The sequence below is a fragment of the Eulemur rufifrons genome, chromosome 8 (assembly GCF_041146395.1).
Source record: "Eulemur rufifrons isolate Redbay chromosome 8, OSU_ERuf_1, whole genome shotgun sequence".
NCBI classification, from domain to species: domain Eukaryota; kingdom Metazoa; phylum Chordata; class Mammalia; order Primates; family Lemuridae; genus Eulemur; species Eulemur rufifrons.
The window spans coordinates 122,701,327-122,716,771 of NC_090990.1; positions in this window are offsets into that span (position 1 = coordinate 122,701,327).

Consider the following 15,445-nt stretch of genomic DNA (forward strand, 5'->3'; position numbering starts at 1 on the left):
GTGTGTGGGGGGGGGGGTATTTTGAAAATTTGTGTGGGCATTTTAGTGGTCACAATGACTGGAGGGTGCAACTGGCATTTTGGGGAGTCGGGGCCAGGATTGCCAAACTTCCTAAAACACTCAACGTAATTCCCCCCAACAACTGTTCTGTGTCCCATATGCCTTTGGAAAACCACACTACATATTTGCATCCATGAAAATCCTACAGATAATTATCTAAGCCTAGAATGTAACTCTGTTTTACATATAAACAAAACATTTTTCACGTAGTTTTGATATACACTAAATTTTCTAGGATCATACTGTGTGAATCAAGGGAAGACAGTATTTTATCTTATTCAGAATTCAGGCAAGAGTTGTTCACAATTTTGGAAAGGCATGTTTCTGACAGCAACACTTCTCATAATATTGAATCACCAGTTTAACCACAACAGTATCAGTCTGTGTTTGAAGCTGTTATGTTCACAATGATTTTAAGTAAAGAGTGGCTCTTCACTATGTCTTCTAGGGTAGCTGTGTGTACTAGCATTCACATATTCAAACATATTTTGTTAGCCATTACTTTCCTCTTATTTTTCTTTATATGAATAATATTATAGGAAGGGCATTACATTGATTTAAAAATTATATGTGTATGTAGGTTATACATATAAGCACTTCATTTCTAAGTAGTGAAATGGATATTATGAAATATTTCCTATAAAAGTGAAGTGCTGTGTCTGAGAGGGTTGAGGATCATGGTCCTCGACTTGCTCTCTCCCTGCACTGCTCCATTTTCACATCCTGCCACTCTGCTTCTTTCTGTTTCTCTAATTGCTTTGAGAAGTGGAAGGAGCTTTGTAGTCAGCCCAGGCTTTGGGGCAGGAAAGAACAACCTCCAAGATGAACTGACCTGCCAGAGTGCTCAGGGGCCCCGAGGTCACTGACTTGCTCAGACTTCCTGTGTTGCAACATGAAACATCTTCCCCTCCACCACCCACCGACCCACCCACCGGGCACCTCCCGTCCCAGCCTGGCCGCCGGAGGGAGGTTCCCGGTGAGCATGCTCCGCTCCCACGGGGGAAGCAGCAGGGGAGGGGCGGTGTGCTTTAAGAGAACACCCAAAGCCTGGCCGAGCCCAGTGTGTCTTTACTTTTGGACTTTAGACTAAAAACTACAATGTCTCTCAAAAATACCTCTCTCTTTAGAAACATGTCACCCAGGAAGAGTAAACTACAAAAGCCTGGGCATTTATTACCTGAGATTACTGGGCTGGCCAGGCAAGCGAGGGCAGGCCTCTGCAGAAACAGGCCCTGGTGTGAGAAGGCAGAAGGGGTCAGGCCTGAGGACCTGGACCCCACTGGGGTGGGCCCGCAGGGGTCGCCTGAAGAGGGAAGAGTGGCGGGTGGGGCAGCCGGACACAGATTTACCAAGAGATTGCTGAAGGCCACTCTCGAGGCATGACACTGCTGGGGAAGAAGGGAGACAGACCGTTCCCCACAGGAACATGCCTGGAAAGCTGACAGTATGGCCACATCGAGGTGGGCTTTGCAATAAGCATAGCAGGTGGGAAGGAAAACAAATAATTATCTCTGTGGCTGGAATCAGAGGGGATTTTTATTCTCTTCCTTTTCCTTTTCTCTATTTCGTAGAAAACAGTGAGTAAGCAGTACGTACGTGTAGACTGCTTGGGTGTGAATCCCAGAGCTGCCACTTAGGAACTGTGATCTTGGGCAAAATACGTGACCTGTCTAAGTTCGTTTTCTCAACTGCAGAATGGGGATAATAACAGAATCGACTTCATGGAGGAGGCTGGAGTCCTGAATGAGCTAACACACACAGAGCACGGTGGTCCTCAATAGCTAAAATAACTGCAGTGACCGTAACTTTGAAGGAGTGGGTTTCTCTGGGGCTGTTCTGGCCCAGCCATGCCCAGAGTGGAGCCTCTGAGGTGGTCACAGTCTGTGCCACCTTGGGCCTGACTCCCTTGCTCTAGGGAGCCACAGGCATCTGGCACCACAGACATCCTGGTCAAGTCCTCTCCTGCCCTGAATACACACATACGTGGGACTGGACCGGTGCTGGGAGAAGCCCAGGAAGTGGGTGGCAGATGCAAAGCAGGACAGAGTGGGAAGCTGGCCTGGGAGGGGTCAGCAAGGACAGACATGGCCACTGTGGTGACCAGAGCTGGCCTTGGGCAAACTTGTGGCTCAGAGAAGTTGGTCATCAGTGTCCTCTCAATGCCACTTTTAGCCCCAATTTCCTCCTTGTTTCTTTTAAAGTGCTCATATTATAGGCCGGAGCTACAGGATATTCTTACATGGGACTTTCACCTTACCTTCCATCAACGTTAACACAAATCCTAACTATAAATCATCTGCATTTATTTTTAAATACCATTCCCCTCAACCTTTTTACCCACACTGAGAAACGCCATCCACTTTTGCTCTGGTGATTCTTGTTTTGTCCTCCATTAAATTCAACCAATATTTACTGAGTGTGAGTTACTTACGGGATGGTAGTCAAGTTCTGGGATTGAATCAGTACGGGCTCTTAAGGTTTTCTTCAGGCACACCAAATGCGGGGTTCAGGTGACAGGAAGGGGAACTTGCTTCCCGCTGTTCTACCCAGTCCTGAGAGCAGGAACCTGTGTGAATTCGAGGCTTACGAAGGTGTGCGGGCAGTGATGGGATATTGGGTGGGATGGGTGGATGGCAGTTTGGATTTGCATGGAAGGTGCTGGAATACCTCCTGTCTTGGTCATTCAGAACTCTCCTACCTTTATGAATTAATTCTGTTTTATCGTCAAACTTTTCACAGAACTTTCGCTCTATCACTTTCCTTTAACTAAAAGCTTATCACAGTTCAAGGACCTGTTTCTTTTACTGCTCTCCTAAGTGGAAGCTTCTCATCTCAGACTCCATGTACCACAAGACCCAGAAATTCAATTTTGTAGTTTACTGGGTACAGAGGTCTTTAGGGGCTTGTTTCCTACTAACCAAACTTACAGGAGATTGGTGTATAAATCTGCATCACGATTTTTCCTTTCCAATGGGAGATACCTCTACCCAGTGACCTCTAGGGCATCCTGGTACATGGGTGTTAGGAATTTCCTTCCACTGTTAGCAGCAGATCTCTGGAACAATAATGGCTTGCAGAAGGTTTATTTTTCTTGCATGTAAATGAAATTTGGATATGGACAGTTGAAGGCTGATATGCTGGCTCTGTGGAGTCAACAATGCTCCTGCCTCCTTCAAGAAGCCCTCTTTATTATACGGCTTCCATTCACAAGGTCACTTCAAGGTCACAAGCTAGACATTGCATTTCCAGCCATTGAATCCATCATCCTGGCAGGAAGAAAGAGGAAGGGAGAAGGCCAAAGGGGATTCCCAGCTGATTCAACACTCCTTTTTAAGGAGTTTTTCCCAAAAGCCCTATGTATCAGAAGCCAGAATTTAGTCATAGAGTTATCTAATTTCTGTAACAGAAGCTGAGAAATTCAGTTTTTCAACAGGGAATATCACCACTCCCTGCTCCTCTCAAAATCAGAATCGTGTTACAAAAGGAGAGAGAATGAACATTGGGTAGATAACTAGCAATCTCAGCCATTATTATGGAAACAGGATGGGACAATTTTATAGCAATTGTAGAATCAGAGATTAGCCACTTAAGTACTGTAAAGGAAAATAAAAATCTCAGGACCACCCCCAACTCCTTATGCAAAAGGAAGAGTCAAGTCTAGAGCCTGAGTCATTCAACACCATCTTCCAAATGAATAGCTGTTACTGACATTCCATGCAAATAGTAACCAAAAGAGAGCAGGGGTGGCTATGCTAATATCAGACAAAGTAGACTTTAAATCAAAAAAGTTTACAAGACACCAAGAGGGACACTATCTATTACAACAGGGAGACATAACAATTATAAACATTTACACACCTATAACAGACCACTAAAATACATGAAGCAAAAACTGACAGAATTAAAGGGAGAAATAGACATTTCTACCATAAGAGTTGGAGACTTTGATACACCACTCTAATAATTTTTATGTTATGTGTATTTTACCATAATAAAAAAATTGAAGTGGGGAAAAGCTATTTGACTATTCTTGATCATTGCATTGTGGCCACATAAGATGTTCAAATAAGGGGAAGGAGGATTTAAGAGAAATCTTAACTATATATATAATACATATATATATATATGCACACACACACACACACATATACATATGTATGCAAATTTTCCATAAGTCTAAAAGTAGTTCAAAATGAAAAATAGCTATTTGAAAGAGCTGCTAATACTAGGAGTAAAAAAAGCAAAAAAATAGTCAGTGGCAGGATTTGGCCTTAGTTTGCTGGTCCCTGCTCTGTAACCTATAGACATTGAATATTTATAAAAATTACCACACTTTCAGCTACAAACAACTTAAAAATCAATAAACACTCAATTAGAAAATCTAAAATTCTCTTTTAAAATTCTTTTTCAAGTAATTCCTAGGCCAAAGAGGAAACAAAAATTACAATTGCAATATATTTAGAAAATTATAGTAATAAGAATAGTAATAACAAAACTTATGAGAGGTAGACAAAGCTGTACTCAGAGTCAAATTTGTAGTCTTAAATAAGTTTATTACAAAATAAATATAAATAAAAAATAAGTGCAGTAAGTGTTCAATTCAAGATTTTAGCAAAAGAATAATAGAAAAATTCAAGGGAAGTAGGAAGAAGGAAATAATTAAGATAAAAGCAGATATTTATTAGTTAGAAAACAAATAATAAAAATATAATCATTTCTTTGGACAACATACAAAAAAGCAGATAATCTATCATCTAATCTAAAACAATGAGTAAATAAATATAAAAAATTAGGAGGGAGAAAGAATATAGTCATAGATGCAAATGAAATGTTTAAGTTTTAAAGAGCATACTTTGTACAGTAAATTTGAAAATTTGCATTAAATAAGTAGTTTTTAAGGAAAATATAAACAATTTAAATTACTTCAAAAAGATATAAAAAATAATGAGCCAAAACCCATGGGAGATACACTTTCAATACTGCATAGAATAACTACACAGAAGATTACCAAGTAAATATATTTGAACAACATTATAAGCTCACTAGACCTAATGGATATCTATATTACACTACACCCAAGAAAAGCACAATGTACATTCTTCTCAAGAGTACATGGGACATCTCCTGGATAGACCATATGCTAGGCCACTAAACAAATTTCAGTAAATTTAAAAGGACTGAAATAATACAAAGTATGCTCTCTCTGAGAAGAGGGGGCGATGACAGGAGGTAGGTTAATAGATATAAATATATAGTTAGAGAGAAGGAATAAATTCAGTTTTCGATAGCAGAGTAAGGTGACTATAGTTAACAACAGCAAAATCTTGTGTACTTCAAAATAGTTAGAAGATTTGAGATGTTCCTAACACAAAGAAATGATAAATGCTCAAGGTGATGGATATCCTAAATACTCTGACTTGATTATTATACATCTTATGCTTGTATCAAAATATCACATGTACCCCATAAATATATACATATATTATGTATCAATAAAAAGAAAAAAGTATGCTCTCTGACCAAAATGAGATTAAATTAGAAAACAATAACAGATGGACATGTGAGAAAATTAAACAACAAATCCATAGATTAAAGAGGAAATCACAAACGAAATTAGAAAATACTTTGAGATGAATGAAAATGGAAACACAACATGCCAAAACTTATGGGATGTAGCTATAGCAGTACTTAGAGGGAAAGTTAGAACTGTAAACACCTATATTAAAAAGAAGAATGGTTTTAAATCAATAACCTAACTTTCTACCTTAAGAAACCAAAAAAAGGTACAAAGTAAACACAAAGCAAGCAGGAAGGAAATAAGATTAGAGCAGGTATAAATGAAATGGAATAGAAAAACAATAAAAAAAATCAATAAAAAGTTGGTTGTTTGAAAAGATCAACAAAAGTGACAAATCTTTAGCTAGACTGACCAAGAAAAAACTGAGAGAAGACAGAAATGACTCAATGGGGAATGTAAAAAGAGGACATCATTGGCAACCTTACAAAAATAAAAAGGATCCTAAGGGAATACTATGAACAACTCTATGCCAATAAATTAGATAACATAACTAAAATGGACAAATTTCTAGTAAGATAAAAACTACTGACTCAAAAAGAAATAGAAATCCTGAATAAATCTATAAAAAGTAAAGATTGAATTAGTAACTTAAAAACTCCCTACAAAGGAAAGCCCAGGCCCAGATGGTTTCACTGTTGAATTCAACCAATGTTTAAAGAAGAATTAATACCAATTCTTCACAAATTCTTCCTAAAAATAGAAGAGGAACGAACTCTTCCCAATTTATTCTATAAGCCAGTATTACCCTAATACTAAAACCAGACAAAGATATCACAAGAAAACTGTATTACAAAAATACTCGATACCCTAGGAATAGAACTTAATTTTTATTTTTATCCAAGTAATACATGTACGTTGTTTCATATGTACGTCATCTTGAGTGGCCAGGGTGGCTGACGCATGAGCATTATCAGATGAAAGGGGATTAATGGCTTTGGGGTTTAGTTTCCAGCCTCTTTGAGAGTAGTGCACAATGGCCTGGGACAAGTGGCTGGGCTGACGGAAGATCTAAAAATGGCGGACTCACACCTGCTCTTAGGAAAGCATTAGCACAGTGCCTGGCACACTGCAAGTCTTCAATAACCTTAGCCGTCATTAGCATTTTTAGGTTGGCCAAGATGAATGTGTTTGATAATGCCAAGCGCAAGTGGGAGTGTGGTGAACTAGGTATTGTTGCTGACATTGAATTTATATAAACTCTCTCAAAGGCAATTTGGCAATACGTTACAAAGAGGTTTTTGTTTTTTAAGCATATATGCATTAAGGAGGTAACTTCATAGGCATTTATTCTGAAGAATAACCAGACAGATGAACAACCATGTGATTCATCTCAGTGTTGTTTATAACAGGAAAAACTAGAAGATGTAATTGTTCAATAATAGAACTGGTAAAATAAATTAGCCCCAGTGAAAAGACAGAATATTATAAAGTTATTACAAATCATGTTGTGGGGAAGTGTCCTCTATGGGAAAATGTTAAGTGAAAATTGACTTTTAAAATAGCCTGTAAAATATGATTTTAAATATATGAAAAGCAAAATTTTATATACATAGAAAAATGTCCACAGTGATTATCTCCCATCCGTATGATTAGAGATAGTTTTTATTTCATTTCCTTTTTGTGTTTTTCTGTATGTCCCGTGTTTGCTTCAGTGAAATTTTCTTTTTTTTTCTTTTTTATTAGCGGAGGAGGAAAAAAGTCAATAATGTTATTGAAAGGAGTACAATGGTCTATACCCCCATTCGCACTTCATTATCTGCTCCTTTAATATTCTCTAATTGATTCTCTAATTGATCCTTGAGTGTTAGTTTTGTCTTTTCCAACCTGGAAACTGTATGTCTTGTTGGAACCTTTGACGTGAGCAGTTTTCTGTTATTCTCAGCGTGTCCTTCAGACCAGAGCACTTGACCCCCTTTAACCAGCAGCGCTCCTCTCGGTGACAGCAGAAGTCTGTACAAGTCACTAGTCTCACCAACATCCCGTAGCTGCAGCCCCTGTGATTCAATAATGGAATTACTGATTGTCTGCAATAGGCACAGATCTCTTTTCTCGGCAACGTGAAGAGGGTACCTCAGCTGCAGAACGGCATTAACATGAGCTCCATTTTTCTTGTCTCCTTCAAAGTACCTAGAACATCAAGCATCCGCAACTTAATTAAGAAAGCTGATAGAGGAATTACTAACAAAGGCCATTCTAGCTTTACATGAATATTCTCAAGCAATAGGTATCATAAATGTTTGTGGTGTGCACCAGCGAATCTGAGGAAGCACGTCTGATACCTATAGCAAGCTTAAAGCAAAATGAGAAAATTGTTCCAGAAAATAACAGATGCTCTCAGACCAAATATATTTCCCCAGAGGAAGAAGAAACACGCAGAAAATAACCCCAGATATGATCGGACATCCAACTGAGGAAACATCAATTTTATAGACCATTCAATTAAAAATTATATGCCCAGGGTTTATTTGTGGTATTAGTCCTTGATTTGGGGGCCTGGGAATGGTAGATAAAATAAATTAGGAGTGTCGGAAAAGTCTGTAAACTTCCAAAAATCCCATGCTGTACCTGTTAGAACATTTTGTAATTGGGAGGACATACAGGATGGGGAAGAGGGTATTGGCTCCAGAGTCAGTCAGAAATGTATCCTAATGTCAGCCCTGACAATCTAGATGTGGCCTTGAGCAAGTAATTGAACTTCTCTGAACCCATTTTCTCATCTATAAAATGGGTGTAGAAATATCCATCTCTAGGGTTGGTGTGAATATCAAATAAAAGAATGTACAGAAAATATCTAGTGGCCGGGCGCGGTGGCTCACGCCTGTAATCCTAGCACTCTGGGAGGCCGAGGCGGGTGGATTGTTTGAGCTCAGGAGTTCGAGAGCAGCCTGAGCAAGAGCGAGACGCCGTCTCTACTAAAAATAGAAAGAAATTATACGGACAACTAAAAAAAAAAAAAAAATATATATATATATATATATATATAAAATTAGCCGGGCATGGTGGCGCATGCCTGTAGTCCCAGCTACTCGGGAGGCTGAGGCAGGAGGATCGCTTGAGCCCAGGAGTTTGAGGTTGCTGTGAGCTAGGCTGACACCACAGCACTCACTCTAGCCCGGGCAACAGAGTGAGACTCTGTCTCAAAAAAAAGAAAAAGAAAAAGAGAAAATATCCAGCATAGTGCCTGTTGTAGGCACTCCACAAATGGTGGCACTTAGCATTTTTGGTACCATTCAGGCACAGTGCACAGTATCATATAGGGAAGCAAAAACAGACACAAATGACTGGGTGCTTTAAAGAGGCATCGAGTTACTTATTGGAGAAAATAGCAGAACACTTTTGTTAGAGACTGATCCATGGGGTTAGACTGCTGAGTAACTATGGATTGTAACTATACCTAATCTGACACTCATATGTTTATGGGAATCTTGAGTTCAACTCTTCCGCCTTAAAGTCCACACTCAAACTGTGGCCAAGAGATACCACTGTCCCAGAAATTGTTTGGGGTCGGGGAGAGCTGTCTAGAAATTTTAAAGCTAATCTTGAGGAAACTCACAATTTTATTTAAAGAGGAAATTTTTTTTAAAATGCACCCCAGGGAAATTGATCATATTCTGAAAAGTTCCTAATGGCTACGGGGTGGGAATAGAAGTGAAAAATGTGGAAAATTATTTTCGTGATCCATAACATTGGATTTTTAAAAACCTACCATGTTGTAATAGACACATTTTAATTATTAATTAATTATTTTTAATTAAAAATTTGAATACCTCTACCTATTACTTAGGACTTAAAACTAACATAAATAAGGGTGACACAGTGGAGAAATGGTGGGATCCAAGGTCAAAGTCATAAGGTGGATCCCCTACTCCCTGCTCTGTCTTTCCTCAGTTGATTAACCTTGGGCAATTGATTTAACTCCAAACCTGTTTTTCCATCTGTAAAATGATTAAAGATTCTTACCTTTGGTTGTTGTGTGATCACTGAGATTACGTAGATCACAAAGGCTGGAATATGCCGGCCTTGCCTTACATACAGGTCTTGGAAGGTTCTGGAAAAATGGGGTGGAATACAGGCTCTCAGAGACGAGCGGAGAGATTTTTGTGGAGACGCAGGGAGGAAGGCTGAGGGTACAACCAGTGCAGCTAAGTCCTCGGGTAAGTCAGGGAGGGATTTCTGGAAATTTCTGTAAAACTTTAGCCTTAGAGAAACATAATTATATTTAACAATGAAAAGGATGAAAGTATAATGCGTGATGCCATTTTATTCTAAGAGTTTCTTGATCATTTCTTAACTTTATCATGATGCAATAAACACACCATGACAGTCATCTTTTGTAGACAGGTGCACAAGTTAATGAAATGTTGCTTTCTGGCTAAACGGAAAGAATTTTTGAACGATCTCCGTGGAATTAAACCGTCCTGGTCACTTGCCTTCCGCAGGGAGCACGGCTTGCTTTGCCAGACGGAGCTGAGGCCACGGAGGTGCAGTTGGGGAGCTGGTGGCCAGCCCATCCCCACTCGTATGGAATTATGTGGTCTCCATCTGGACAGAACTTGGTCTCAGAGCTGAGATTTGGTTGAGGGTCAGGCCTGCAAGGCCCGGGTTTTGAATGCTCTAAATCATAGTGTTGTTTATTATGAGGTGGTGAAAATATTTCATGACAGTAGTTGCAATTTTTAAAAATTATCCAGTTTGCAATCATATCGGAAACAATATCTTTTGTGTCCACTAAACAGTATCACCTAAAACTCCACAATTTTCTTGATCCAATAAAAAGCCTTGATGGGTTTAGCTGCACCATCGACACACAGACTTTAAACGAAAGAATGTTTCGGTGGCGGAGGGCCAGTGTGTCGGCAGTGAGCTTGGTCTGTCTCGTGACGTGCTGCACCATGCATTGGACGCCCAGCTGGCCAGGCTTAAAACAAGAGCCAAGAAAGGGGGTCCTCGCCTCGATTTGCAAATGGTCCCATTTGCCCTTGTTTTTCCTGACACATCTTTCAGGCTCCTGGATCTTTTGATACTCCTCCACCAAAACTTACGTTCTCCGTGTCTTTCCCTTTTCAAAGGATGCCGGCTAATCCATGCCACTGAGTTATCGATCCCTAATTCACAGACTTTTTAACAGTAGCTGGGGCTTTAACCCAAAGCAGTAAGCGTAACGCTGTGATTTCACCCGAGGTAGCCTCTGGCCTTGGAGTGCCTTCCTTCGTCAGAGGACTCCCTGGACTTGCATTCAGACCCTTCAGAGGAAGACACTGTGTTTCGGCCATCTTGGCATTTCCGATACCCAGGACAATTCTTGTCCCGTAGTAAATACTCCGTGAACGCTTGTCAAATGCGAGGAGTGAATGGATGAAGCCGGCAAGGGAACTCTTTCCTGGTAGGTCTCAAATCATTGCTTATTAATTAATATGTTTTAGTACATATCTATTAAATAGGTCTGTTTTTAGACCTATTTGTCTAAATTGTGGCCTTATCTGAAGTTCTCATTCATCCCGACACCACGGCTATTAAATCGGTGGTGATTTTCTTTGTTTGAGAGACGCTGTGAGGACAAGGGATTTGCCTAATATCTCTGTCTCTGTCTCTCTCACACATACACAGGCAAACACAGACCCCGAAATAGATCTGGGACAGATCCTGCCTCGGCCCAGAAAAACCCTGCTGAAACTCCCCTCCTCCAGCTCCCTGCCTTTGCTGCCTCCCCAGCCCCCAGCAGCCTTTGTGATGAATCGAGAGCTACATAACTACCTGCGCCGTGCAGCTTTAAAAAGAGAAAGCTGTCTGAAAGACACACAAATATTGTGACTCCCCGGAATGAAAGCTTCTCTCCCGGGAGTCGGGAAGAGAGAGTGCACAGAAATCAGTAACCTCTTTGAACATCCTGTCCTTTAAGTAAAGCTCCTATTTAAGACCGGTCCCTGGGGCTCCCTGCTTGTCATCTTCCCGACACTCTTTTGCACAGGACTGTTTATTAGTGAGACGGCTAACATGGACGATGCAGGAAGGCCAACGCGAGCAGGGCTTTGTTCGGGAACTGTTATCTTCTGGATGGCCAATCCATCAGCAGCCCTGTACTCGGATTCCAGATTTCTCTGCAATGGCCATTTTAATCCCTCCCTGGGCATAGATCTTTTTAAAGGCAACATGGTGTGGTAGAAAAAGTGGCTTTAAAATCAGACATAGCTGGGTTCAAATCCTTGCTTCCCTACTTATTATCTGACTGTGGGCACATTACTTAATCCCCTGTCTTAGTTCCTTCAGGCTGTTATAACAAAGTACCATAGCCTGGGTAACTTATAAGCAACAGAAATGTATTGCTCACAGTTCTAGAGGTTGGGAAGTCCAAGATCAAGGCTCCAGTAGATTTGGTGTCTGGCAGGGCTCACTCTCTGCTTTTCAGATGGCATCTTCCTACTATGTCCTCACCTGGCAGAAGGGGCAAACACGCTCTCTTGGGCCTCCTTTATGGGGGCACTAATTGGATTCATAAAGGTGGAGCCCTCATGACTTAATCTCCTCCTTCTTCAGTCTCTACCTCTTAATAGTATTGCATTTAGGATTAGGTTTTAAAATATGAATTTTGAGGGAACACAAACGTTCAGACCATAGCACCCCTCTAAATCTAAAATTTCCCATCTATAAAATGGGGTACTAATACCTGCCTTGCAGAGTTGTATTGGTCAGCAGGGTTGAATGGAACCTGGCTGAATGGTGGTCAGTCAGCCTTCCCAATGGAAGTCCAAAAGCAAGAGTGAGCAGACTCTGGGGGCCTTGCTCACTGTGTCCCTCTCTGGGGCCACCAGGGCCGGGAGCAGGAAGCCACTTGCATCGTCTTTCTGTTTGAGAGCTTGTTGGCTTTGCATTCGTGTTTGAGAAACGTTAATAAGGCAACGATCCCTTTAAGCCGCATGCTCTCAGGGTCCCGCAAAGGGCAGTGAGTCATGCCTGCTGTCTGCCCTTTTGCTTGCCGCAGCGGTTTCAGTTACTCCGTGTTCCTTTGAGGAATGCCTGGTTCCCCCAGAACAGCTCTTAGCAGCTTCATGGGAATGAGGTCACAGCAGGCTGGTTGTAGCTGGCCTGGCACAGAGCAGGGCACCAATTACTGCCGTGACAGCCTTTGGAGCTGCTTTCCTTTTCCCTCCCTTCTCCTCCGCCCCAGCCTCTGCTCTGCCGTGGAGAGCGTGGACATTTGTCAAGACTGGGCTATATTGAAGCACGTGCAGCATCCTCGTGGATTAGAGAAAAATGCTTTCAGCGACTCTGGCCCAGCAGTCAGCGGGGGCGAAGTGGGGGCTGTTGTCCCAGGCAGTTGGCTAAACTGCTGCACCACCCAAAGTGCATGGAATTTCCCCCAGCCTTGAGCATCCTGTGACATACTCTCCCTTCACACCCTAACCATCTTGCTCACTCATGAGAAAAAAAAAAAAAAAAAAGGAAAAAGATTACTCTGAAACTAAACAGAAACAAATTGACTTCTTTGGGTTCTAAATATGATCCATGCAGAATTAATTAGCTAATCAATACTTCCATGCTTTTAGAACAAGATTAAATAACTTACAATGCAATGGAGGATGTAAAAGATAGCTTACTGTGCCAAGCATTGTCCCAAGCACTGTACAGATGTCACCTACCCTGTAAGGTGTGTGGGTTCTGAAATCAGACTGTCTCAATTTGAATTTTGGCTTTGACATACAGTAGCCGTATGGCCCTGGGTAATTTATTAGTTCACCTCCTTAAGCCTCAGCATCCCACCAGTTTCCCCGTGCAGGCTGCCTTTCCTCCGGGTCCTTGCCTGGCTGGCTCCACCTCATCCTCCAGGTTTTAGCTTAAATATTACCTCCACCCAGACATGTCTCCCTGACCGCCCTGTCTTAACGCCGCCCCCAGGCCCCACTGCCATTGTTTTCCATCACAGTACCCTGCTCATTTCCTTCACTGCTCTCATGTCTCCAACCACAATAAATGTTCCCTGAGAGTCCTCTTTACACCAGGCTTGGTTTCTAGTTGCAGGGCACACAGAAAGGAGCAGCAACTACCTCCACGGAGCCTGCATTCTAGTAAGGACAGGCAGACAGAGGAGTGGGCAGGCAGATAATAAATAAATAATATTCTAAACTACTTGTTTACAGCCTATCCCCCTTCATAAAATTGTTAGCTCCTTAAGGGCAAGTTTTAATCTGTTTTGATTTCTGCTGAATTCCCCAGTGCCTAGTATAGTGTTTAGCACATCTTATGCTTAAAAAAATGAGATAAGTAAAGGATAGAATTTTGGAAAAAGATAAAGTAGATAATTCATGCTAAAGCTCTTAGTGTAGTGCCTGGAACATGACAAACACTTGATATAAGTGTTGGCTGTTTTCAGTTAGATTAAGAAGTTGTGTTCTAACTACTTTACCACATTGTGTCTATAATAACAATAACAACTGATTGTTATTATAGAATTGTATATAACAATGTACAATTACTAAATTCTACTGCATGCCACGATCTGTCTAGGCACATTAAAATAATATCTTATTTAGTTACAACCCCGCAATAATTCCGAAAGGCAGGCATTCTTAGCCTTATGTACGACCTTCCTATAATACAAAGCAGACCCTGGCAAGCATCAGACAGGTACAAACTAAGTGCTGCGCGGTTTCAGAGGAGGCCACTCACGTGGCCAAGGTAGCTGAGGAGGTTTAATGGAGGAGAAGCGCCTAGAAGAAACTTGGAGGGTGGCAGGATCTCAGCAGGGAGAGAGTGGGGTGGAGTGGGGAAGCTGAGGCAGAGGGACAGGCCTGAGGAAGGGCACAGAAGAGTGTTCCAGAGGATGCGCTGTTCACAGGTGGCCAGATGGTGAGGTGCACGAAAGGGGTGATGTGATAGGGCTGGAAATGGGAGGGAAGGTGGCCCTTGGATGCCACGCAAAGGAATTTAAGATTTATGTCATAGGTAATGGGGAACCATTAGAGTTTTTAAGCAGAGGAATAAAAAGAACCAGTATTGTGAACTTGGGAAAGTTAATTTGGTCCTAGACTAGATGGGGAGGAGATGAGGCTGGGACTGGCTAGCAAGCCTGCCTCAATAGCCCCGTGGCCGGGTGCTGGATACGATCCCGCGTTTGGGGAGGGGGTGGTGATAATGGAATGAAGGCAGCAAATGCAATGGGCAGAACTACCGGGCCCAGGTGCAGGCAAGAGGCCGAGGGAGGTGCCAAACCTGGCTGTGAGATTTCAAGCATCAGAGGTTGATGCTCTTCTGATATACTTAGCACACTGTTAAGCTCAGACCCAGATAGGTTGACAGTTCTTTAACTCAGACAATTTCTCAAAAATCCTTTCTCATGGGAGACTTGGGCCTTTCTGTTACTCGAGATCGTCTCTACCTTCCCCTGCTTCGCGTGGCATGTTCTCCTGACAGCACAAGGCCCTGGTGCAGTGCGAGGAGGAGGCTGGCATTCAGGCAACGTTTATCAAGCTGAGCTAAGTTGAATTGAACAGCTGGTTGAGGCCCCTGTCTTGGTCGCCACTGAAGGTGAATCTAGCTCCTGCCTTCAGGAGCCTAGAGGTAGCTGAAGCTAAACCAAGTGGATCTGCCCCTGCTCTGAGGGGCTGTGTCCCCTCTGGGTCCAGGCTAAATGGCCGGCAGTGGGACGTCCGGCCACTGCATCAGCGGATCGCTATGCGCACCTTCTCACAGATGCTACAATACCGCGGCGTCTGAAAATGACTACTGGTGTGTCTGGAACCTATAAGAATAAATTACAGGATGTTGTTAATTACCTCCACAAGCAAAAATGGCTGGATAGGCTTACGCTAA